Source organism: Herpailurus yagouaroundi, unplaced genomic scaffold (assembly GCF_014898765.1).
Source record: "Herpailurus yagouaroundi ecotype Mexico unplaced genomic scaffold, PumYag 250, whole genome shotgun sequence".
NCBI lineage: Eukaryota > Metazoa > Chordata > Mammalia > Carnivora > Felidae > Herpailurus > Herpailurus yagouaroundi.
In genome coordinates, this window is record NW_024412467.1 from 21,701,361 (window position 1) to 21,725,122 (window position 23,762).

The 23,762-nt window shown below is 39.9% G+C and overlaps 1 pseudogene; it reads right to left on the bottom strand.

The window, feature by feature from the left end:
* Positions 1–13,100: 13,100 nt before the first annotated feature.
* On the bottom strand, positions 13,101–14,034 carry LOC121020551 (short coiled-coil protein B-like; annotated as a pseudogene).
* Between the last annotated feature and the right edge of the window lie 9,728 nt (positions 14,035–23,762).

Below are 23,762 nucleotides of genomic sequence, written 5' to 3' on the forward strand. Positions count from 1 at the left end.
ATGCTGCTTGCCTTGGTGATGCTTAGAATCTCTATTTCATAGCATTTAGAAAGTACCTGAAGGTTTATATAGTAAATCCCATTGTCTCATCTGATAGACGAGGAAACCATGGTTCCTAGAACTCAAGCTTGAAACTAGCTGAAACAAACTAGAATCTCCATTCTGAGTTCCTTCCTGGAACTCCCTTCACAGTGCTAAATTTCTGGAAGACATAAACATCAAGATTACTTTTCTTCAGTCCTTTCTAAGCAGAGTTTGATGGCCTCTAAATTTAGTTCCTGTCTTCTGTGGATGATTCAGACCCAGCCCAGCTGAGAACAGCAACTTACCCCTCTCAGTCTCCTGAAAGGAAATAAACATACAAATAGGACAGTTTCTTGACAGGTCACTTGAATGTGGATCTCAGCAGAGACAAATGCTTATCAGACATAAACATACGAGCAAGAGAAAAGTAGGTCTAATGGCTCATTCTGCCCAAGAGGCCCTATTTCCTATAGTGTGAGCAGGATTCTATTTCTTACCCAGTTAATACATTGCTCAACAATCGTTCTCCCAATGCCAGGGAAGCTATCTTCCCTGCTTCTTGGGTGCTCCTACTTTTGCAAAAGGGTCATGTCACAAAAATCTATTTGGTGGCTGAGGGAAAGACAGCAAGTTATTCCTTAAAAGTCATCTTCCCTTCTCCCATAAATATAAAATTTTCCAAAAATATCCAAGCATCCAATTGAAAAAATGGACAGAGGACCCAAATAGGCATTTTTCTAAAGAAGACATACAGATGGCCAACATACACATGAAAAAATGCTCAACATCACTCATTATCAGGGAAACAGAAGTCAGAAACACAATGAGATATCACCTTACATCTGTCAGAATGGTTAGAATCCGAAAGACAAGAAATAACAAGTGTTGGTGAGGATGTGGAGAAGAAGGAACCCTTGTGCACTGTTGGTAGGAATGCAAACTGGTGCAGCCACTATGGGAAACAGTATGCAAGCTCCTCAAAAAATTAAAAATAGAAATGCCGGGGTGCCTGGGTGGCTCAGTCAGTTAAGTGTCTGGCTCTTGGTATTAGCTCAGGTTGTGATCTCACGGTATGTGAGGGGAAGCCCCACGTAGGACTCTGCACTGACAACGTAGAGCCTACTTGGGATTCTCTCCCTCCCTCTCTCTCTGCCCTTCCCCAGCTCACACACTCTCTCTCTCAAAATAAATAAACTTAACAAAATAAAAAAAATAAAAATAGAAATACCATATCATCCAGTAATTCCAGTACTGGGTATTTACTCAAAGAAAATGATAACACTAATTTGAAAATATATATGCACCCCTATGTTTATTGCAGCATTATTTAAAATAGGTGAGATATGGAAGCAACACAAGTGTCCATCTATAGATAAGTGAATAAAGAAGATGTGAGATACACACACACACACACACACACACACACAGTGAAATATTACTCAGCTACAAAAAAGAACAAGATCTTGTCATCTGCAGCAATATGGATGGACCTCATGGGTATTATACCAACTGAAATAAGCCAGACAGAGAAAAATAAATACCACGTGGTTTCACCTATATGTGGAATCTACAAAGTAAGACAAACAAACAAAAAGCATAAATAGACCCATAAATACAGAGGGGACATTGTGGGCGATTGGCAAAATGGGTGAAGGGGAGTAGAAGATTCAGGCTTCCACTTATGGAACAAAAAAGTCATGGGCATAAAAGGCACAGCATACGGAATACCATCAAGAGTATTGTAATAGCATTCTATGGTGATAGATGGGAGCTACACTTGTGGTGAGCTCAGCACAGGGTATAGAGATATTGAATTGCTATGATGTACATCTGAAACTAATGTAACACGATGTGTCAACTATACTTGGAAAAAATGCCCAGAGAGAGAAAAAGAAAAAGTTTTTAACCTGGTCACTGTCGGCGCAGGGGAAAAAAAGATTATATTCTCTAGCTCCCTTTGCTTTGAGTATGGTCATGGGATCAACTTCCAGCCAGTGGGACACAGGGGGCGGTGTTGTGTGCTGTGTGCCTCAGTGGGACAGAGTGTGCTCTCCTGTCCTTTTCTTCTTCCCTGTTGGGTGGAATGTCAATGTTACAAGGGATCCTTTTGGAAATGCAGGTGCTATGCAATGGTAAGATAAAGGCTGACAGGGCAAGAAGATTGTCTTAGTCACGCAAGCTGTCACAACAAAATACCACAGACTGGCAGCTTCAAAAGCAGTCCTTTATTTCCCCCAGTTCCAGAGACTGGGAAGTTTAAGATTAAGGTGCCCACTAGATGGCCACCTCATTGCTCTGTACTCACATGGCAGAAAGAGCTTGTTTGGTAAGGACACTAATCTCATCTTGGGGCCCCACCCTAAGGACCACATCTAAACCTAATGACCTCCCACAGGCTTCACCTCCCAATACCATCACACTGGGGGTAGGACTTCTACACATGAATTTGAGGGGGGCATGAAATTCAGTCCATAACAAAGATAAACCTCACAAGCAAGGTCCCGTACATGAGAGCGAAGTGTTTCTAACTTGTTAAGCCACTGTGGGGACCTCTCTCACATCCAGACAAATTTATAATACAATAAATACAGTAATTTAGGTTTGTTCTTATTAATATCACATACTGTTTCCTCTTGTCATTTTTATGGTAAATTTTACTCCATGAAAGCTCATGTAGATTCTTACCACACACAGGCATTCAGGCAACAGGTGGAAGAGTTTACATATGACTCCCCACATGTGACAGACCGGAAGGCCACTGTGGTTGGACTGTGACTGGAAGTTCACTGAGTAACTTCACTGAATCACAGATTGTGCAGACACATGAGGGAGAGCACTGGGCACCATTCTTCCCAATGGACCATGGCAGAACACTCATTTGATGCAGAAGCCTTTCATTTCTGTCACTAGAAGGGGGGAAGGGAGAAGAGACAACATGGAGTGAGGCTAAGGGGGCTATCTTTGCTGGGGCTTCCCTAACACAGTACCACAAAATGGGGGGCTTCAACAACAAAAATCTTTTACCCCACAGTTCCAGAGGCTGTAAGTCTGAAATCAAGGTGTCAGCAAGGCCAATGTCCCTTAGAAGCATGGGAGTCCTCTCTCCAAGCTTCCAGTAGTTCCTGGTTCATGGCAGTGTAACTCCTGTCCTCCCTATGTGGAGAATGTGCCCGCATTCTGTTTGTCTCTGTGTCGTATTTCATTTGATAAGGACACCAGTTGTGATAGAGCTACGGCCCACCCAGACGACCTCATCTTAACTCATAATGTCTGCAAGACCCTATTTCTAAATAAGGTCACATCCTGAAATATCCTTTCTCAATGATAAAATAATGCACCCTCATTATAGCTAACTTGGAAATGACACAGAAGTTAAAAGCCCATAGGAAAATCGCCCCTAATTCTAAGACCCAGAAAACCCCTGTTAAATTTGACTTCTATTTCATCCATTATTTTCTTCTTTTTCTATGCATATTTTAGAACCTGGACCATGATCTCTATTTCACTATATGCTTTGATTTTTCACACAACATAATAGAAAATTTTCTATGTTATTATAAGTTGTATTTAAACATTCTTTCAACAGCTGAATAATGTTGAAGATGGCCAAATAATAACACAGAGAAGATGATTTTCTGCATTCCAGACACTGTTTCAACCAACTTATGCACATTTTTTTCCATTTGATTCTGACTACAGGATTCCTATAAGGTAGGAATTATTTTCATCATACAAATTGATTAAAAAATATCGAGGCTGAGTTTTAGCGATGTGTCTAACATCATACAGTGATTAAACAGCCAAAGAGGAATCTCGAGACAAGTTTGTTGGATGCTACTTTCCACGTTTCTAATTACTGCTTAATTTCCTATTCTTGGACATAGGGTTTGCTTCCACATTTTTACTGTTATAAATACCACAATTTACTGTTACAAATACCATCTTTGGACAGAACATTTCCCCCCACCCCAAATAAATTCACAGAACTGGAATTACTAGAATTAAGATTTGAACGTTTAAAAAAACCCCACATTTTTGTTACATTATTGCCAATTTGCTTTCCAAGTAAGTTGTGCCAACTTGAGTTCCCTCGAGTGCTGTTAGTGCCGTTCTTGTTTCTTTATACCGAGCACTGGACAGTCAGACTTGCTAAGCATATCTGCTATTTATGATCACTGAAAATAGATCGATTTTTCTTTTATTTGCATTTTTTTGGTTATTAACAGGGTTACACATTTTTTTTCGTGTTTTAAGACATTTGTGTATTCCATGAGTAATCTGGGCCCATTTATCCATTACAGCTTTAGTATTCAGTTGAGCCATGTGCAATTGATGTCTTTTGTAAGTCAAAAAGTTGATGACTATCAGCTCAAATTTTTTTTTAAATTCATTAAGAATATTAATCTTTAGGCATTTTGGCTATAAATATTTTTGTTGATGTTTTGATACAGCTATTTTTATTTCAAAATGAGCATCCAAGAATCTGGAAAGCATTTAGGTAATGAAAATTGCATGCTAATGATTCCATGGACTTTTTTTTTTTTTTTTGCTTTTTCATGTTAGTTGTCCCTTCTGAACTTCCTTCTCTTCCCCCACTCTCTCAGGTTTGAGTCCAGAATGATGTATCTATATGAGGTAGATCATAGCTTCGCCTCCACTTTAGAGATAGAATAGGAAATGTCACTGAAAGAATTATAGGCACCAGTAAAACAAGTAAAAGTAATGCATCTTCACTATGGTCGATGACCTTTTAAAGTAAAAAAAAAAAAAAAAAATTAAAACTGTAGCCTGAAAGCATTTGGAGACATTGCTTTTACTGCAACAGCTTAGAGGCTCTTTAAGGAAAGAGTAATGGGGGCACCTGGGTGGCTCAGTCGGTTAAGCAGCCAAGTTCAGCTCAGGTGATGATTTCACGGTTTGTGGGTTCAAGCCCCGCATCAGGCTCTGTGCTGACAGCTAAGATCCTGGAGCCTGCTTCAGATTGTGTCTCCCTCTCTCTGCCCCTCCTCTGGCCCCTCCTCTGCTTGCATCTTGTCTCTCTCTGTCTCTTAAAAAGGGAATAAAAACGTTAAAAAAAATTTTTTTTTAAAAGGAAAGAGTGATGGTGGTTTAGGTGAGGGGATACACCCTGCATGCCTGACAGCTGAGAATTGGCTGTGTCTCATTCTTAGCCAAATGAAGAGAAAGCCAGACCATCTGGCTCTGCAATGAGTCCGTATCTTCTTCCTGCAGGTAGATGGGGAACCATTTGAAAGAAAACTGTCATGACTGCGTATCACACGCACATTTTTAAACATCTGAAAGGAAAGGGGAACTGTACAGGTTGCTTGTTAAATCTAAGGTAGTAGTAAGAGAGACAGAAACTCTGCTTTGGCAGCCGTGAGTATTTCAAAGTTTACTGACGAGCATTTGCTTTTCAACATCTCAGGCTTCAAGATCCTCGTTTGTAGAAACAGTTTCTGTTTGCTTGAGTTCATACGGTTGTACCCCAATCCTCTTCCTTGAGTCTCTGGTTGAAATGACTCACATCAACTCTCCCTTGGCCTTAAATATTTTTTTACATCAAGTACCGATTCTCTGCCACAAAGCTGGGAAGCAAATCTTGGCTCCTCCTGCGTCCAAGCCTTTGATCAGCCCAATGTATCTTGCTGCCTGCCTAACGTGTAAATAAGATTGCATTTTGTATTTACAGCGTGGCTCCTGGGAGGGCAACTGAAGCTATTACACATGGGGTGTTTGCAATAACAATAAACTGTTCTTCATGGGTGAGGATGACATTCCTGACCCACCCTCCAAGAGCATGAGCTCACAGCTGGTTTCCCCAGGGAGAACGCCACTCCTGTCACCTGGTTGCCATTTGTCGTGCGCTGGCCAGGCTGGGGCTGCAGCTAGGGAAGAGAACAAAGTTTGCCTCTGTGCAAGGCTAACTGACCCATTCACAAATCCCAGGCTTCAAGCCTGCGACGTCAGTCTTCCTGGCACGCGCCACAGACCCACACAACTAACCGTTCCAAGTCATGTAGGAACAAATCCGTCAGCACACAGGGTTCTGCCATCCGGAGCAGGCATTTCTGCAAGCCCCCCAGTGTGCCTGCTGGAGTCTGTGTGCAGAGCTCAGCCAGCGGCCACCGCCTACCCCCCAACTCCCCTGTGCACTTGGCCTGGCCTTGTGAAGATGGCTTACACACACATTCCAGATGTTCCCTGTAACCAAGAGCCCTGGAAACAGCCCCACACACATTTGCTTTCTAAGGGCCTGACTGGAATGAGACCAAATGGTCTGGGGTTATTGTCTGATTACTGGGCAGTTGAAGACTTGACCCTGTTTCTCCATAACCTCTCTTTGCTTTTGGACCTCACTTCACTAATGGGGCAAGATTCTAACAGCCGTGGTTGTAGTCAGGGTCCCTAGTAATATAAGAATCATACAAATGTGGGGCTCCTGGGTGGCTCAGTCGGTTGGGTGTCTGACTTCAACTCAGGTCATGATCTCACAGCTCGTGAGTTCGAGCCCCTTATCGGGCTTTGTGCTGACAGCTCGGAGCCTGGAGCCTGCTTCGGATTCTGTGTCTCCCCCTCTCTCTGCCCCTAACCCACTTGCATTCTGTCTCTGTCTCTCTCAAAAATAAATAAACTTTAAAAATTTCTTTTTAAAAGAATCACATTAACACAAGAACTTTAACATTAAACATTTTTTAAATGTTTATTTATTTTGAGACAGAGAGAGAGCAAGTGGGGGAGAGACAGAGAGAGGGGTGGAGAGAGAGAATCCTAAGTAGGCTCTGTGCTGCCAGTGCAGAGCCCTGTGTGGGACTTGGTATCACAGACCATGAGATAATGACCTGAATAGAAATCAAGAGTCAACTGCTTAACCAACTGAGCCAGCCAGGTGCCCCAAGAACTTTAACATTTTTAAAAAGAGAGCAAAAAGAACACAAAGGGAAGGAAGCTGATGACAGCTTGAAACAAATATTGGAAAATTGGATCATATTTTCAGAATGATAATATTATCTGTTTGCTTTCCATCAAAATTTATATATATGTCTCTTCCCCCAGTCCCTTCTCTGCCATGGGGGTGCAAAGTTCTCCCTTGGAAGGGTGTGAGTAGTGACAATGATGTGAGTCTATGCAGCTGTGATGTAAATCTTTTCTTAAATCAACTGCATGGATGCATTTGTCTTCCCTGAGGGCCCAGAACCAAACAATACAGGCTGTGTAACGTCTCCCTAACTGCTTTCCACTCCCTCTCTGTCCAAACCTGTCCTGCACACTGCCATTGGGTCCTCATGGGGCCTAAATAGCAAGAAGCCATCTCCTTAGTGAAGAGCATGTAAGAGCTTCATGCTCCACAACGTGAAATGCATTAGGAATAAAGACTAGTTGCTTCTCGTTGGCTTTTGAGACCATCCCCATGCTGCCATAATCCTACTTTCCAAATGTCCTCTCACCCCACACAGGTGTCCTGAGGTTTCCGGCTGTTCATGTTTCCCAGATCTGATAAGACCTGCTTCTCAATGATCTGAACCTCTTCTTCCCAGCCTTCCTCACCATCCCTCTGTGAGGGTGACAGTTGAGCAGTCTTCCTCACTGGCTACCTGCCGTATCTGGTAAGTAGGTGCTTTGAAAATGTTTGCACACTGAAGGAGTGACCATTTTTTAGCAGCCAGGCTGGCCCTGTCTTTTAGCATTTCACAGCCATTCACTGTTCAACACAGCAGGTCAGTTCAATGCCAAGCCCGGGCTCCTGTTGTTTTCTCTACCTGGGATGCCCCTCCCTCTCTCCCATCATCCACACCCTGTTTACCCTTCTTAGCCCTCCTCAGATTATTCTCCCATACAAGGCCACCCCTCATCCCTAACCTATCAGATCCACTGTGGGATACATTTCCAAATTCTTGGTCACTGCACCAGGCTCACTGCACCAGGGACACAGGCCTTAAGGCCTTAATCACATACTTCCTTGCAGTGAGACCTGAATGTTCCCAGTGTTTGTTCCTGGATTCCCTTGTTGTGCCTGGACTCCATTATCAAATTTGTATCCACCTACCCCAACTCCTCAGCATCCTGAGCAGAGCTGAGCATAGACCAGCTGCTCGATAAATGTCTGCCTGACTGATTCTTCTCTCCAATTATGCACATCCTATCTATCACTCAAATTTCCACTCAAGCCCAGCTTCCTCCACGGTGGCTTGGTGGATGATGCCCCACATTGATCTCACAGCTGGCTCATGGGCCAGATCCACACCTTCCGCATGTTGTGTACCTGTGGGATGACACGTTGGAGCACCACTCCCAGTGTGCGTGCACATTCCATTACTTGTGAACTTCATGTGTGCCCTGTTGTGTCCTGGCTCTCGGAACCCTGGCACACACCCAGGGGAACACGCACCTCACCTTGGAGACTGCAGCACTTGAGTATGGCTCATCCTGTGTTGCCATTTCCTGCATGCACTTGGACACCAGAGCACACGAGGCCCCAGGTATGCGACTGGGTTCCTGCCGCCCTCTCAGGACAATCTTCTGTGAGAGTCACAACTCCTCGTCCTGGAGTTTGATGCACATATTTCTCAGTATGGAAGGCTGACAGCAGAGCTCTTTGAGACCAGATAACCCACCACCAGGAGACTGAGCATTTTCTTGGGCACAGAGAGACAGTATTTCAAAGAAGGCTCACTGTGCCTGGTACACAGCGGAAACCCAGCACACATGGAAATATAATAAAAACAGCTATGATCCTTGATGGAAAGTATCCTACTCCAGCGTCTTCAAGCATTATCTTGAACACTTTGCAAAAGAATTTTGAAAATCTACGTGCTCTTTACACATTTTTAACTTGACATCTAAAATTTTTCACGTTTTCAATTTTTTTAATGTTCATTTATTTGAGGGGGGGAGGGGCAGAGAGAGAGGGAGACACAGAATCTGAAGCAGGCTCCAGGCTCTGAGCTGTCAGCACAGAGACTGAGGTGGGGCTCAAACCCACGAGCTGTGAGATCATGACCTGAGCCAAAGTCATACGCTTAACTGACTGAGACACCCAGGCACCTCCACACATTTTAAAAATAAGTTTATTTCTTATTAATAAGAGATAGGAAATGTACTATTTTATATATTGAAATAAAATGAGGATTGACTATAATTTGATAAATATTTTGTATTATTGGATAAAACAAATTTTCATTACTGAGTAAAGCACGCTATATCTGAAAGATACCAGGTGAAATTTTTGTTTGTGTGTTTGATTTATCATACTTTGGAAAATCCAATTGTCCTGCAAAAATTACATTTTAAAGGATCAACATCACAAGCTTATGCTGCTTTGTATATTCTGAATTATGAGACCCCATGGGCCAACATGGCCTTCTTGCAGAAGTATGTATAAGACAGGGAAGGACAGAAAGCCTTATGAGCTCTGGACTTGGTTTATCATTAATTTTTTTTTATCCCATTGTTTCAAGAGCCCTCCTGCAGTAAAGAACCAAAGCAAGATTTGGTATGGGCAAGGGATATGTCTTTCTTTTGTAAAATGAGAAAGGTATATTCTTTTTTTTTAAATTTTTTAAATGTTTATTTATTTTTGAGAGAGAGACAGAGTGTGAGTGGGGGAGGAGCAGAGAGAGAGGGAGACACAGAATCTGAAGCAGGCTCCAGGTTCTGAGCTGTCAGCACAGAGCCCGATGCAAAGTTCGAACTCACAAACCGTGAGATCATGACCCAAGATGAAGTCGGACGCTTACTGACTGAGCCACCCAGGCACCCCATGAGAAAGGTATATTCTAAGCATAAGTTCATTTCAAGCAGATCAATATTAGCAAAGAATACCTGTGGACACTGATGCCCTTATAACTATCCTTGCCTGAGTATCATTTGGAAAGTGTTCAAATCTTACAGAAAGTGTGTACCCCAGTTGGAAGAACACTGGCCAACTCTACTGGCTTGTCTATGAGAGAGCTGGAGTAGAGTGATAAGCAATTCTTGTCCAGGCTGGGGATCTCCTGCTTCCCCATTGCCTCCATGGAGAGGACAGCCCTCATTTTCACTGTCAAATAGGTTAATTTGGCTTGCCAGAGGCAGCCAGGACAAAACTGAGAAAATTGTTAGATGTTAAATTGTCAGGCCTTAGAAACAAAGACAGAAACCAGAAGATAGCTAAGCCAGAGACACACAACAGAACAGGCCAACTCTCAGAGGAGCAAAGAGCCAAGAGGGGTGGGTAGGGATAGCTGAGGTAGGGGTGTAGGAGAGAACAAAAGGCAGGGCAGGGGATCTGGGACACATTCATAGTCAGTCTAGACCAATTCAAGTGCATGGTGGTTCTCATTGAGAAAGCCAGTTCCCCAAATGATAGCTTTTTCTTACAGAAGGAAATTGTTAAACCCCTGTTGTATGAAGTGCTATAAATATAGCTTAATTTCCACATCTTTGTAGCTCTGGCACTTCCTGAGACCTTCCAGACTCATGTTCTAGTCCGCATCTTATTTCTCTTAGACAAACCAGACCCTGGCAGGCTTTTGCACCAGAGCCATCCCCTCCACCTGGAATGCCCTGCCTTTTAGCTCACAAGTGATTGCCTCTGAGCCTTCTTTTTCCAGCATATTCATCTCACCTCATCCCTTAGAGCAGAATTTCACAAAGTGGGATCCACTACTGTGTCCGCGTTATCTAGGATTTTGTGGGAAGAAAGAGAGTAGATTACTAGGCAAATCTGGAGGTCTAGATTTCAGATCTATAATATTGGAAGCCCTGTGACAATACATAGGAACTTGCACTTTTATAAGCTGCCCAGATGCTCTTATGTGTTCTAAAGCTTGGGATCCATCAGGGCTATGATCTGAATGTTAGTGTCCCCCAAATTCACATGTTGAAATCCTAATTCCCAAGGTGATAATATTTGGAAGAGAGGCTTTTGGGAAGTGATTGAGTCATAAGGGTGGAGTACTTATGAAAGAGACCCCCAGAGATCCCTTGTCCTTTCTGTCATGGGAAGACACAGGGAGAAGACAGCCATCTATGAACCAGGAAACAGGCTCTCACCAGACACCAAATCTGCTGCACCTTGATCTTGGGCTTTCAGCCTTCAAAACTGAGAAATAAATTTCTGTTGTTTATAAGCCACCCAGTCTATGGTATTCTGTTAATGCCACCACAGGGGACTAAGACAAATGGTGTGCAGTCAGGGACTCTCGGTGTCCCTGGGCTTCCCTCACACCTCTACTGCAGTGGTCCTGGATCAGACTGTGATTTCTTTGTGTATTTGCTTGTTTCCATGAGTCTCTGAATACTCAAGAAGAGAAATGCCATTGGTCTTTGTTAACTCCACACTAAGCACAGTGCCTGGTACATAGTGGTACTTAATCATGGGTTTTTTTTTTTTCTTTCTTTCTTTTTCTTTCCCCCTCTGGAACAGCTTTTTATTAAACAGCAAAGCAAAAGTGCAACACAATTTTAAATGTTTGTAAATCAGGTCACAAAAGGGACACAAGATGTTTGCAGTATAACTATTATATTCATACAACTAAAGTCATTCATTGAATCTTATACCAATACAAACATAAGGTTATTCCATGATTAAAAGTAGCTCAAATCTAATAACCAAAATGATTTAGTGGATCTCTTGTCCTATTTAATATTTATTAAAAAGTTTATTTATTTTTGAGAGAGAGAGAGCAGGGGAGGGGCAGGGAGAGAGAGGGAGAGAGAGAATCCCAAGCAGGCTCCACCCTGTCAGCACAGAGCCCGACACAGGGCTCCATCTCAGGAACTGTGAGATCACGATCTGAGCCAAGATCAAGAGTTAGGCACTTAACCGACTGAGCCACTCAGGCACCCTTTTCCTACATAACATTTTAACATGGCTTCTGATACTAAATTTCTTACCAAACGGAATCTACAAACTAAATTTTTACAAGCTGCCAAAAAGTGACTAATCTTTCAAACCAAGTAGTTAGGTTAACAGCAAATTCTGGGAGAAGTGTTGAGATAAAATACTGAGAAAGTATCAGCTAGTATGCATGTGAAACTCTTGCATTTTATTCATGATTCTGATACCAATACACTGTAGAGGGCTTTTGCAAAAGTTGATCTGCTGGGTGCTACAAATAAGCCTTGAGACTAAACTCTTTGTCACTGTTCTCTTGTAGATGTGGTTGACTTAAGGTTAGTCACATTTCATCTACTTTCATACATATATTTCCTAAAAGATCTTGTCTGTTCCAGAGATCACACAATTCTGGAGTAAAAACATTTGGAGTTGGTTACTACTGTATGCCAAGTACTTTTCCCATCCTATTTCCATTTTTCTCAAAATTTCTTATTTCAAACATATAACTAGAGCTCATCTTTTCAGATACCAAATGGGTTATTTTGTGCAAAAGGAAGTTTTTAACAACAAACCTTTCCAATGTGACAATTCAGTTGCAAAGAAGAATCTTCATATTTATAGGCTCTGTTTTCAGTTGATTAAAAAGAAACTAACAATCCTATCTTATTGCTATGGTAAGCCCTAACTGTGATTATACCTTATTTTGGCTAAGTTTCAACAATTCAAGCTCAGGTTACTCTCACAGATGATTAAATAGTAAAATTACTTTTACAAATGTGAAACCAATTTCTTCCTTAGGGGAAGGGAAATGGCAAGGAAGAAGCCAGTGGAGACGAGGCACAACATGGTAGACAAGGTACATAAAGCTGGGTATTCAGTGCATGATTTTGGTCACTTTTCACAACACAGTGGTTATTTTCTTGTATCTCTTACTATGCCTACAATAAAAGACAGTGCTAAACCTCTAAATTAAAGCAAATTTGATAAAACATTCACTTTCAAATTTTATACATACATGCATTTCTAATTATAAAGTCTCTACAATACATTTGCATGTTTTCATAGACTAACATATATCACACAAACTCATGGAAGTCTTCTGTTATGTTCTTAATTTTGCCTAGATCTGACATTATCTTCATAAATATTCAATTAGGCCACAAACAAAAGTACTATAACTTTTTGAGTCTATCCACATTTTAAAGAAAAAAACAGATCAGTGGCAATTCCATAAAACAGAAGGGATGTCAATCCTTCACATTCTTTTGCTTTTTGTGTCAGTCATTTGAAAAACACTAGAAGCTGACATGAGGTTTTCTATATATTGTCCAAGAGCTTGGTTGTCTGATTTTAGCTTCCTATTTTCTTCCTTAACTGCATCTACTCTTGTGGAGAGATCTTCAAGTGTGTGCCGAAGTTACAACAGTTGACTACTAAGTCGTTGTTTTTTCCTCCAGTTCCACATGATGTTCAGCATCAACTGCATCTGTGTTGGCATTCATTATCTCCAGTGACAAACTTGGGCACTGGGTACAAAACCCTGGATAAATGGTCGGCCGTTGGAGGTCCTGGGAGTGGGAGGGATCTAATTGTTGTTTTTCTGTGGTCAAGGTGTCCCTAATAAAGGGTACAACAGAGAGAAGAGAAACATCCTCAGTGTTCCCCTTGGGTATTGGGAGCATAATACTCTCAAATTCTAAGACAACCACTTGCCAGGGCTAGGGTTAAGATAACTGGCTCTGCAAGATGCAAAGAGCAGACCCAGGTAGAAGTGGTAGCCAAACATCTTGCTGCTAACATAGGTTCAACCTCAGTCTATGGACTTCTGCCAACTGGTCAGGATTATCGAGGAGAATGGTGATGTCTACGATAGTGGCAGTGTGTGGTGAGGGGAGGTAATAAGTGTTCACACAGTCTAGACTGGCCTCCAAGACTTGCCTGTAGGTGTGCGCAGTTTATTAGGTTCCTTGTGAGGCAGTGACAATAATGAACCACCTAACACCCATTTCCCCTTTCTTCCTCAGTATCTGAATTTTTGGAAGGCAACGAGGTCCCCAGCTGAAAAATTGCATTTCCCAATCTCCCTTGTGGATAGGAGTGGTTAATGAGATTTAAGCTGAAGTTACTGTGTCTGCCCTCTGCTCTTCCTTCTTGCAGCCAGGAACATGAACAGCAGCTGTAGCAGCCATTCTGCACCTGTGGGTAGATGCAATGAGCAGGAAGCTGTCAGGGTCACTGTTGACATCACAGAACTGGCATTTTAGCCATGGATTGTCAATCTTTGGACTACTTTTATGTGGGAGACAAAACAAACAGGCACACAAAGCCCTATATTGTTTAAGCCACTGATCTATAGGTTTTCTGTATAATCCTGACATTCACACTGCTGACATCACTTGGCTTATGAACTGATTGCTCAGTATGAATTTCTTGTTTGCTGTGCTCATGACCTCTTAGAGAGGCAAGACTCACCCTTCACTCTTACTATCTCTGCTCCCAGTTCCACAGGGTCATTGAGACTGTCTGCCTGAGACTATTCAATCTTTTAAGTTACCTGAAAACAAGCAACTGGGCTCACTAGCCACCTGCAACATCAACAAGATGGGTCTTCGAACTCTTTGCTCAGCCCACTCTGCCTGGGGAACTCTGGAAGATTCTTTCATGGACTCTTTAATTTGTACCCAGAGGAACCACTCAGCTGGGAACTTGTTACTCCTGAGATTTTCTTCCTCAAAGAGAGTTGCTTTTGAGATTTAACTGTATATGTGTAAATCTTCCAGTTTGCAGTTGACGCAAGATTTCCTGGGTAGTCAATGCCAAGCTTATAAGGGAAAATCCCATGATGCTCTCAGAGAAGGAAGCATGTACAAGACAATGTATTATTTTAGGGGGAGGCACTTCAAGGTGTGGGACTTCAAGTCTTCCAATATGAAGGAGACTTTGCAGTCAACAGATCCAGAGATCATCACTAAGAAGATCTAGGCTAAGCTCTAACCAGCATTCCAGTGCCAATGAAACAATGTACATCTGTAGGTCTTTCCAGAATATTGTGCATAAACCAAATCTAGCTGAGGCAAGACCAAATAATCCACATGCAGTGATCAAAATGGTAGAAACAGAGATCTGCAAAAGTGTGCTAACATGGCCTTTGAGAGTCAAAGAGAACTGGGTTCAAAGCCTCTTTTCCTCATTAGAAATGAGAGTGTATCTTGGCAGGGTTGTTGAGGATGAAATAAGCAGCTGTGAGTAAAGGGGACTGGCCATCAAAACACAGAATAGAGGCATGGGGGAGATAAGCTCTGGGGTGATCAGAATGGGCTTTGCCATCCTAGAGGTGATGGTCTGAATCTAGCCTCCTTTACTTATTTCTCTGTGACCTTGGACAAAGCAGCTCACCTTTTTAAGAAAAAAAATTTTTTTTAATATTTATTTATTTTTGAGACAGAGAGAGACAGAGCATGAACGGGGGAGGGGCAGAGACAGAGGGAGACACAGAATCAGAAGCAGGCTCCAGGCTCTGAGCCATCAGCCCAGAGCCCGACGCGGGGCTCGAACTCAGGGACCGCGAGATCGTGACCTGAGCTGAAGTCGGACGCTTAACCGACTGAGCCACCCAGGCGCCCAGCAGCTCACCTTTTTAAATCTCAATTCTCCGATCTGAAAAAATAGGGATAATAAACTCTGTTATTGATTGGGTTCTTGCGAGAATTATGTGACATCAAGCATGTCATATAAGCACTTAGCAAAATTCCAAAAAACAGAACAATATTTCAATAAGTAATACTGCCATAGGCCAGCTTCTTCCTCCTCCCTCTCCCCTCCTTCCTCCTCCTCCTCCCTCCCCTCCTCTCCCTCTTCCTTCCCCTCCTCTTCTTCTTTCTTCTACTACTTCCTCTTCTTCTCCACCACTTCTCCTCCTCCTTTCTCTCCCTTCTTCTCTTTCTTCTCCTCTTCCACAATAATAGGAAAGAGCAGATTATTTTCTCTTTTATACCAAAGAATACATTAACATGCTCCTTGGACTAGGAAAAATTGTTTCCTATATATTTAGTCAATGTTTTCCAAGTTTTATTCATTGGAATGCTAGTTATGACAGAATCATTTACTGCTCACCAAATATCCATGTGCATCTCATATTTCCCAGTCCCTTACAGGGTCTATATGACCCCTGTCATATAGTGGGGCTATATGACCCCTGTCATATAGTGGGGCTATATGACCAGTTATGGCCCATGAGTAGTCAGCAGAAGTGATGTGTACCATTTGAGCTCAGAGCATAGAAGAGTGACCACTTCTTCATATGCATTCTTCCCCAGGCATGGCAAATCCTGGAGTTACACCTTTGAGATGGACACAAAGTATTGGAACTGCCATTAGTTTGAGCTCCTGAGTGGTTATTTGGACCCACACTGCCTGTATTTAGCTACTGGATTTTGATATTGATTGTTATGACAACATAACCTAGCACATCTTGACTAATAGAAATATTTGTAGCAGCCGCTGATATGAATTACACAAAAAACTACTTCAAGGTCAGATAAGCTTAGAGAGTTGTAGGTTACAGAACAGGTTTATTCTGGACTTTGTGGGTCCTTTAATTGTTAATGTCCCTTGTGAAGCTCCAAGTTTTTCCACAATAATCTGACAAAAGATTATTTATTTTTTAAATGTTTATTTCTTTTTGAGAGAGAGAGAGAGAGAGAGAGAGAGAGAGAGAGAGAGACAACACGAGTGGTGGAGGGGGCAGAGAGAGAGGGAGACACAGAATCTGAAGCAGGCTCCAGGCTCTGAGCTGTCAGCACAGATTCCAATGTGGGGCTTGAACTCACGAACTGTGAGACCATGACCTAAGCCCAAGTCAGACGCTTAACCGACTGAGCCACCCAGGATCCCCAAGATTATTTTTTTAAATTATTTTAAAGGAAGCATGTTATACAGGTCTAGTGTTCCATAAAATACACTTCAGAAAAGTGTGCTTGGTTAATTGACTGTTTCCTACTGAGACCCATCCTTATTTTTCTATTTCCATATGAATCCAAGCAATGTATTCCTGCAGTTCCCTACTTTTTCTATTCCAACATTTCTACATTCCATGGCTTCCCATCACTCGTAATTCTTTTTCTTCCCTCTGAATCCCAAATTGCTGAGCCCTGCTGGAAAATAAAAGGTGGTAACTGACTGAACCTCCAATGCTATTGCTATGCCCTGTTAAGCTCCTAGAATCTGTAACCTTTTATTTCATTTTCAGTCAATTCCCTGTAAACCCCCCACCACAGCTTTTCTTTTGTTCACTTTGCTAACACCTCAAACTTACCCTTATGCCCCCTCAGAAGAAGACCTCATTACCTACTTTATGGAAAAGATCAGAGTCATCCAATGTAAACTTTCAATGCATCTTCTCCTCTTCCTATTTTATGTAGATCATTACTGTTCTGTCTTATCTGAAAAGAAAAAAATTTGTTTTCTATTTTAGACATTCCCCAAAACCCAGCCAAGCTATTTTTTTCTATTCCTTGTGTCTGTTAAGCAGCTTTTAAGCTTTCAGCAAATGAATACAGTAACCACCAAGAAGTAACCAAGAGCTTCTTAAAGCCCCCTTCGTTTCCTCAAATTTAGTTTTTTTTACCCTGTGTGCTTTCCCCTTGGCCATCTCACATCCTCTTGTGACCTTGATGTAACTCTATGCAGATAAATTGTGAATCTAGGTTTTCTTCTTTCTTGTTCTCGAAGATACAGATTTTTGTCTGCCAGCTGGGCACCTCCATATGAATGCCTCAGGTATCTCACCATTCAAATCAAACACATTATCTTTTCTCTCTTGTGTATTCCTCTTCTTCTGCTTTTTCTGGAGTTGGCCTCCCAGGAACTTAGTGCAAAGTATCACAGATATCTTTGCCTCTTCCTTTCTCTTAACTCCATCTGCTGTGTTGATAAAAGACCTCCTCTTTCCTTTTCTGTATCTGTTTCTTTAGTCCTCATTCCTCAGATATGGACCAAAGAAATAGTTCCACAACTGGTATTTCCAACTCTAGTCCCCACTCATAAACCCCCTCCTAATTGGTGCCAAAGAAAGACTTGATGGAATTCAACACCCATTTGTGATTCAAAAATAAACAAACAAGCAAACCAACAAGGAAACAAACTTCCTGGCAACCTAGAAATATAAAGACAACTACAGTGGTAAAGATTGTCTCAAGCTGGCAGCCAGTACTATACTTATCAATAAACATTGGGACATTCTCATTAAGGCCATGAACAAGACAGAGATGCTTGCTACTATAATTAGGCAGCATTATAAAAAAAAAAGGAGACATAACCATAATAAAGAATGAAGCAAAATTATCTTATGGTATTAATTGATTTTTTGAGCCAATGGATGAAAGAATGAATCTCATGGAAAATTATTTATATATACAAATATATAAATATATATTGTTGAGTGAAAAAGTAGTGGCTAAAAAAAGAATATAAAGAACATGATCCTAATTTTGTGGTGAAAATAAATGCATATTGATTGAGTGAATGGGGAAAAATTTCATGACTGAAGAAATTTAGTTTGCAAAAATTTGTCCACTGTAATCTTAATTTTGTTATTTTTTTTTCCTAAAATAGATCTTCAGATATATAAATGAAATTTTATTTTGTTTTTGTGTTTGTTTCATGTGTTCTATAAAGAAATAGATTCTTGGGGCGCCTGGGTGGCGCAGTCGGTTAAGCGTCCGACTTCAGCCAGGTCACGATCTTGCGGTCCGTGAGTTCGAGCCCCGTGTCAGGCTCTGGGCTGATGGCTTGGAGCCTGGAGCCTGTTTCCGATGCTGTGTCTCTCTCTCTCTCTGCCCCTCCCCCGTTCATGCCCTGTTTCTCTCTGTCCCAAAAATAAATAAAAAACGTTGAAAAAAAAATTAAAAAAAAAAAAAGAAATAGATTCTTTTGAAATAAGCAAAATGTTACATATATTTACATATATATATTTATATAATACATATATATGTAACATATATGTTATAATATATTATATTATATAATACTATTATATAATTATTATATTATATACTACTATATAAATATTATATTATATAATAACATATATATGATAATATGTTACATATATATGTATTATATATGTATAACAACATACATATATATATGTGTGTGTGTGTGTATATATATATATATATATATATATATATAACCAAGCCTCTAATTTGTAGGTTCCAGTATAGATACCAGGTGAAGTTTAATATCCTTGCCATTTCCCTTGTGACTACCTAAAGATTAGCTACTTGTCACCCCTTTGCACAAGTTCTAATCCTCCCTCTAAGATATAAAATGCCTTAGTTTGTCCTAAATACAAAAAACATTACTTTCTGTCCAAGAACTTCCAGGCATAAGACACCCATAGGGAAACTTCTATTTAGAAGCTATTTGTTAATTGGTGTCTCTGTTCTCAGAAATTCAGTGAGTAAATCACAGATCTAGACCAGGAATTTACCATTTCAGTGGATAAAGAAAGGAGGACATTGTTGTCTTGTTTGAAGCAACAGAATTCACACAGAACCTGAGTCACAAAGAGTATTGTTCAGCCCTGCTTCTGTTAGAAGTTAGGAAGAACATTTTGAAGCTTATGACCAGAAACTGCCATACAAGAGCCCAACTTAATTAAAAATAATAAATCCATCTGATTCAGGAAATTTAGCTATGTTTACCAATGACTTAATCCTCCTCTGCTTGTTACCTTATATTTTGGATTCTCTTGTCCTCAACTTGACTTGGTCCTAGGTTTTTAAATTTCTGATGTCCTTATTGTGAATTCTGTTACCAGTTCCCAGTGTTGGCCCTCAGACCATGCACCTGTCAAGGTCTCTGGGGTTCATCTCTGCCCAGCTCATGAGGTTGGGCATGACATTTCATGCCAGCTGTACATTCAGTTAATTAATCAGATCAGGCAATAAACAATTGTAGGTGCTAACACGGCAAACCATAGGGTATGCTTTTGAGTATATTCTTGCTTGAGGTTTACTGAGTTTGTTGGAATTGTGAATTTATAATTATCATCAAATTTAGAAAATGTTCAGTCTTTTATCTTCAAATATTTTTTCTCCCTCTCTTCTGAGATCCAATTATATATGAGATAACTTGTTATTGTTCCACAGGTCTCTGAACTGTTAATTTTATTTAGTTGTCTTTTTTCTTGTCTATAATTTATTTTTGATAGTTTCTATTTCTATTTCTTCAAGTTCACTGATCTCTTCTTCTGCAGTGTCTAATCTGGTGTCAAGCACATCTAGTGATTTTTTTTTTCCACCCGTTTCTACATGTTGTACTTTTCAGCCTTAGGCTTTGATTTGGTTCTTTTTTTTAAATCTTCTATTTTTATATAACTTATGTTCATGGTTCATTTTAAACCCTGAGCATATTTATAATAGCTATATTTAAAAGTCTTTACTCATTCCACAATTGATATCATTTCTGGTTCTGATTCCATTGACTGATTTTGCTTTCTGGGTTATAGGTCCTTGGGTCTCATTTACTATTTCGTCATATGTCTAGTAGTTTTTTATTGAATGCTGCCCATTGTGTTATGGGGTGTGTATTGCATGGGTTTTGTTGTCTTCTTTTGTTAATTACTTAATTAATTTTTAAATTTACATCCAAGTTAGCATATGGTACAACAATGATTTCAAGGGTAGATTCCTTAATGCCCCTTACCCATTTAGCCCATACCCCCTCCCACAACCCCTCCAGCAACCCTCTGTTCTCTATGTTTAGGAGTCTCTTATGTTTTGTCTCCCTCCCTGTTTTTATATTATTTTTGCTTCCCTTCCCTTATGTTCATCTGTTCTATATCTTAAATTCCTCATATGAGTGAATTCATATGATATTTGTCTTTCTCTGACTAATTTTGCTTAGCATTAATACCTTCAAGTTCCACCCATGTAGTTGCAAATGGAAAGATTTCATTATTTTTGACTGATGAGTAATACTCCATTGTATGTATATACCACATCTTCTTTATCCATTCATCTTTCAATGGACATTTGGGCTCTTTCTATACTTTGGCTATTGTTGATAATGCTGCTATAAACATTGGGGTGCATGTGCCCCTTTCTTGTCTTCTTATAAATAGTATTGAGCTTTGTTCTGTCAGGAAGTTAAGCTGTTTACAAATCAGCTTGACCCTTTCAAGGGTTGTTTTTCACTTTTGTTACAGCAGGTCTAGAGTAGACTTTACTCTAAGGCCAAATAAGCCCTCCCATTACCCCTTCTAAGGTCTCTATTGAATCCCTTGGGTATTGGAGAGCCCTCCACTCCGGATTATTGGAACTCCAGTGTTTCACATCCCTCTGTGAGCTCCAGAAATTGTTGAGCTTATAGGTTTCTAGTAATTATTTGCTTGGCCTTGTGGGGTTTCACTCTCTGTAGACTCATGGGGACCTCTATTCATATTTGTCTTTTCTGGTACATGCCAATTACAGCTACCTCAGAATCCCTTAACTCTGATCTCTCTCTCTCCTCAATCCAGAGGGCTTCCATGCTTTGTTTGGGTTCCTTCTTTCCATCTCTTGGTCTGGAGAATGTATCCAAGCAGAAACTTCTTGTGATTTTAAGACTTAGGTCTATGTTTCTCTTCTTTCAGGGATCATAGTTCTATGCTACCTTTTGTGCAATGTTTTTAGTTGTTATAGTGGGATGGAAGTCTAATATCAGTTACTCCAACATGGCTGGAAACAAAGCTCCCCTGTACTTGTACTTTTAATTTAAGTAAGTGGTATTATGAGAAATAGATCTCATTCTATATTTTACCATTCCTTCTTTTTTAAATTTAGAACTATGTGTGTCAGATAAATTCAGGTTGATATGTTTATATCAATTTGTTTCTTCTAACTGTTGCATGATTGGAACTTTATTTTTTTTAATTCATCTGGCAGTACTATGAGCTGAATAGAGAAGGGACTTGTCCTATTTATTCACATTTCTATAGTTTTTCTAAAGCTCCTCTCATTAACAAAAATACCTTTGTTCCTCCTGTCTGTTGAAATATGCTTGTCACTTTCTTAATAATTAAAACATTCTGAAGTATTTTTCAGTTTATGGAAGTATATAGATAATATAGAAAAAATGTAGCAGATATATATATGTGCCAATCATCTAGATTTAAATATACTTCTGTGCCTGCATTGTATGCAAGCTTTTTGAATGATGATAAGAAATAAGATGTTTCAAAAACAGCAAAAGTCGTTTTCCCCCTACTCCCTACCTTAGGAAAACACTGGAAGTTGCTGTGTATTTTTCAATCCATGATTTTATATTTTTATTACATAGGTCTTGCTTCATTAAGTATACAGTGGTTTTTTACATGTTTTAAAACTTTACCAAAATGGCATCATGCTGTTCATATCCCTTTGCAACTTACTTTGTGGCTTAGTATTAGGTCTGATATTTTGATTTATTGAAACTGATAGGCATGATTAAATACGTTAATTGCTCTATGGGATTCTCTCAGTTATTTCATCCATAGTTTCTTATCTGTCCTCCTACCCATGGAAAGTTTACTCTTTATTCTTGTAGATATTTCCTTGCCCTCATGTCTCCTTGTGCTCACTTCATCTAATTGGCAAAAATTTAAAAATCCAGTAAGACTAAGTATGGTTAAGAATACAGGAAAATGTAATATCTTATACGATGTTGATGTGGGTATAATTCTGCTTGGGAGATCAATTTAGAGATACTAGCACTGACAATGACTAAAGGTCCATTTTTTTATTTTGGTGAGAAAACTGTCAGAACCACTTTTTTTGGTTCTATGTAATACACTTTTATGGCAAGTACATAGCTTATTATTCTAGCCATCTCAAAAACAGAAAACTGCTGTAAAACTTTATGCTTTTTGGGAAACAAACTCCAAAGGGTGGAAAAAAAGTCTTAAAAATTTTTGAGTGAGTTTATTGTAAGTTTAGTTACACCTGGAATTATTAATAGAAAGTAAAGTTACTGATCTTTCACTGTATCCTACACTAGCGATATTTTACCACTTTCTACAGTTACTCAAAATGTGTTTTAAGTTAGCTCCCCCTCTTAGCTGAAAATGTCCAGCGTCTTTTCTAACTCCTCTTTGCTCTGATAAGGTCATTTCTCTCTCCCTCTGCTACTTAGTATACCCCTTCTATGTTTATGAAAAAACAACAAATCCCAGTGGTTCTCAACCCTGGCTGCTGATTGGAACCACCTATTTTAAAACACCAATCCCTGGGACTCACTCCCAGAGATTCTGATTAAATTGGATTTAGAACCACTATATTATGCAGTTCAATTTAACAGTATAGACCTTTACACAAAACAATAAATTATGAAAGATACATCTGTATATAATATACTCATATATCTTCATCTTTTACCTTCTTTTGGAGTCCATAATTTGGGGAAATTTTTCACATGAACCACCCCTACTCTAGTTCCTACTGACTAATTATGCGAATTTGGAGAAATTACTTAATCTCTGTGTGGCATTTTCCCCCTCATCTGTAAAACGGAAATAATAATCACAACACACTCTCCAGGGCTATTGCAAGAATCAAATTAAATTATACATGCAAGTAAAATGGAAAGCAATTTACAAATGTTAATTATTATGAGTCTCTCTGCTCAACATTAACATATGCTGTTTGAATCACATCCGCATACAATTCTGTATATGTTGAATTGTAATTTCCTGTTTATTTTTGTATGTATCCTTAAATTTGTAAAACCTAAATCTCAATTCAATTAAGATGTTTTTGGGGGAAGAAGCAAATTTATACTTCTTTAGTATGTTTTATTTTCCCCACTTCCAAACAGAGAGAGGCAAAATCCATTGAGTTGAATGTATTAACAGAAACATGGTCCATAATTAAAAATTTTTTTCTGTTACAGTACATAC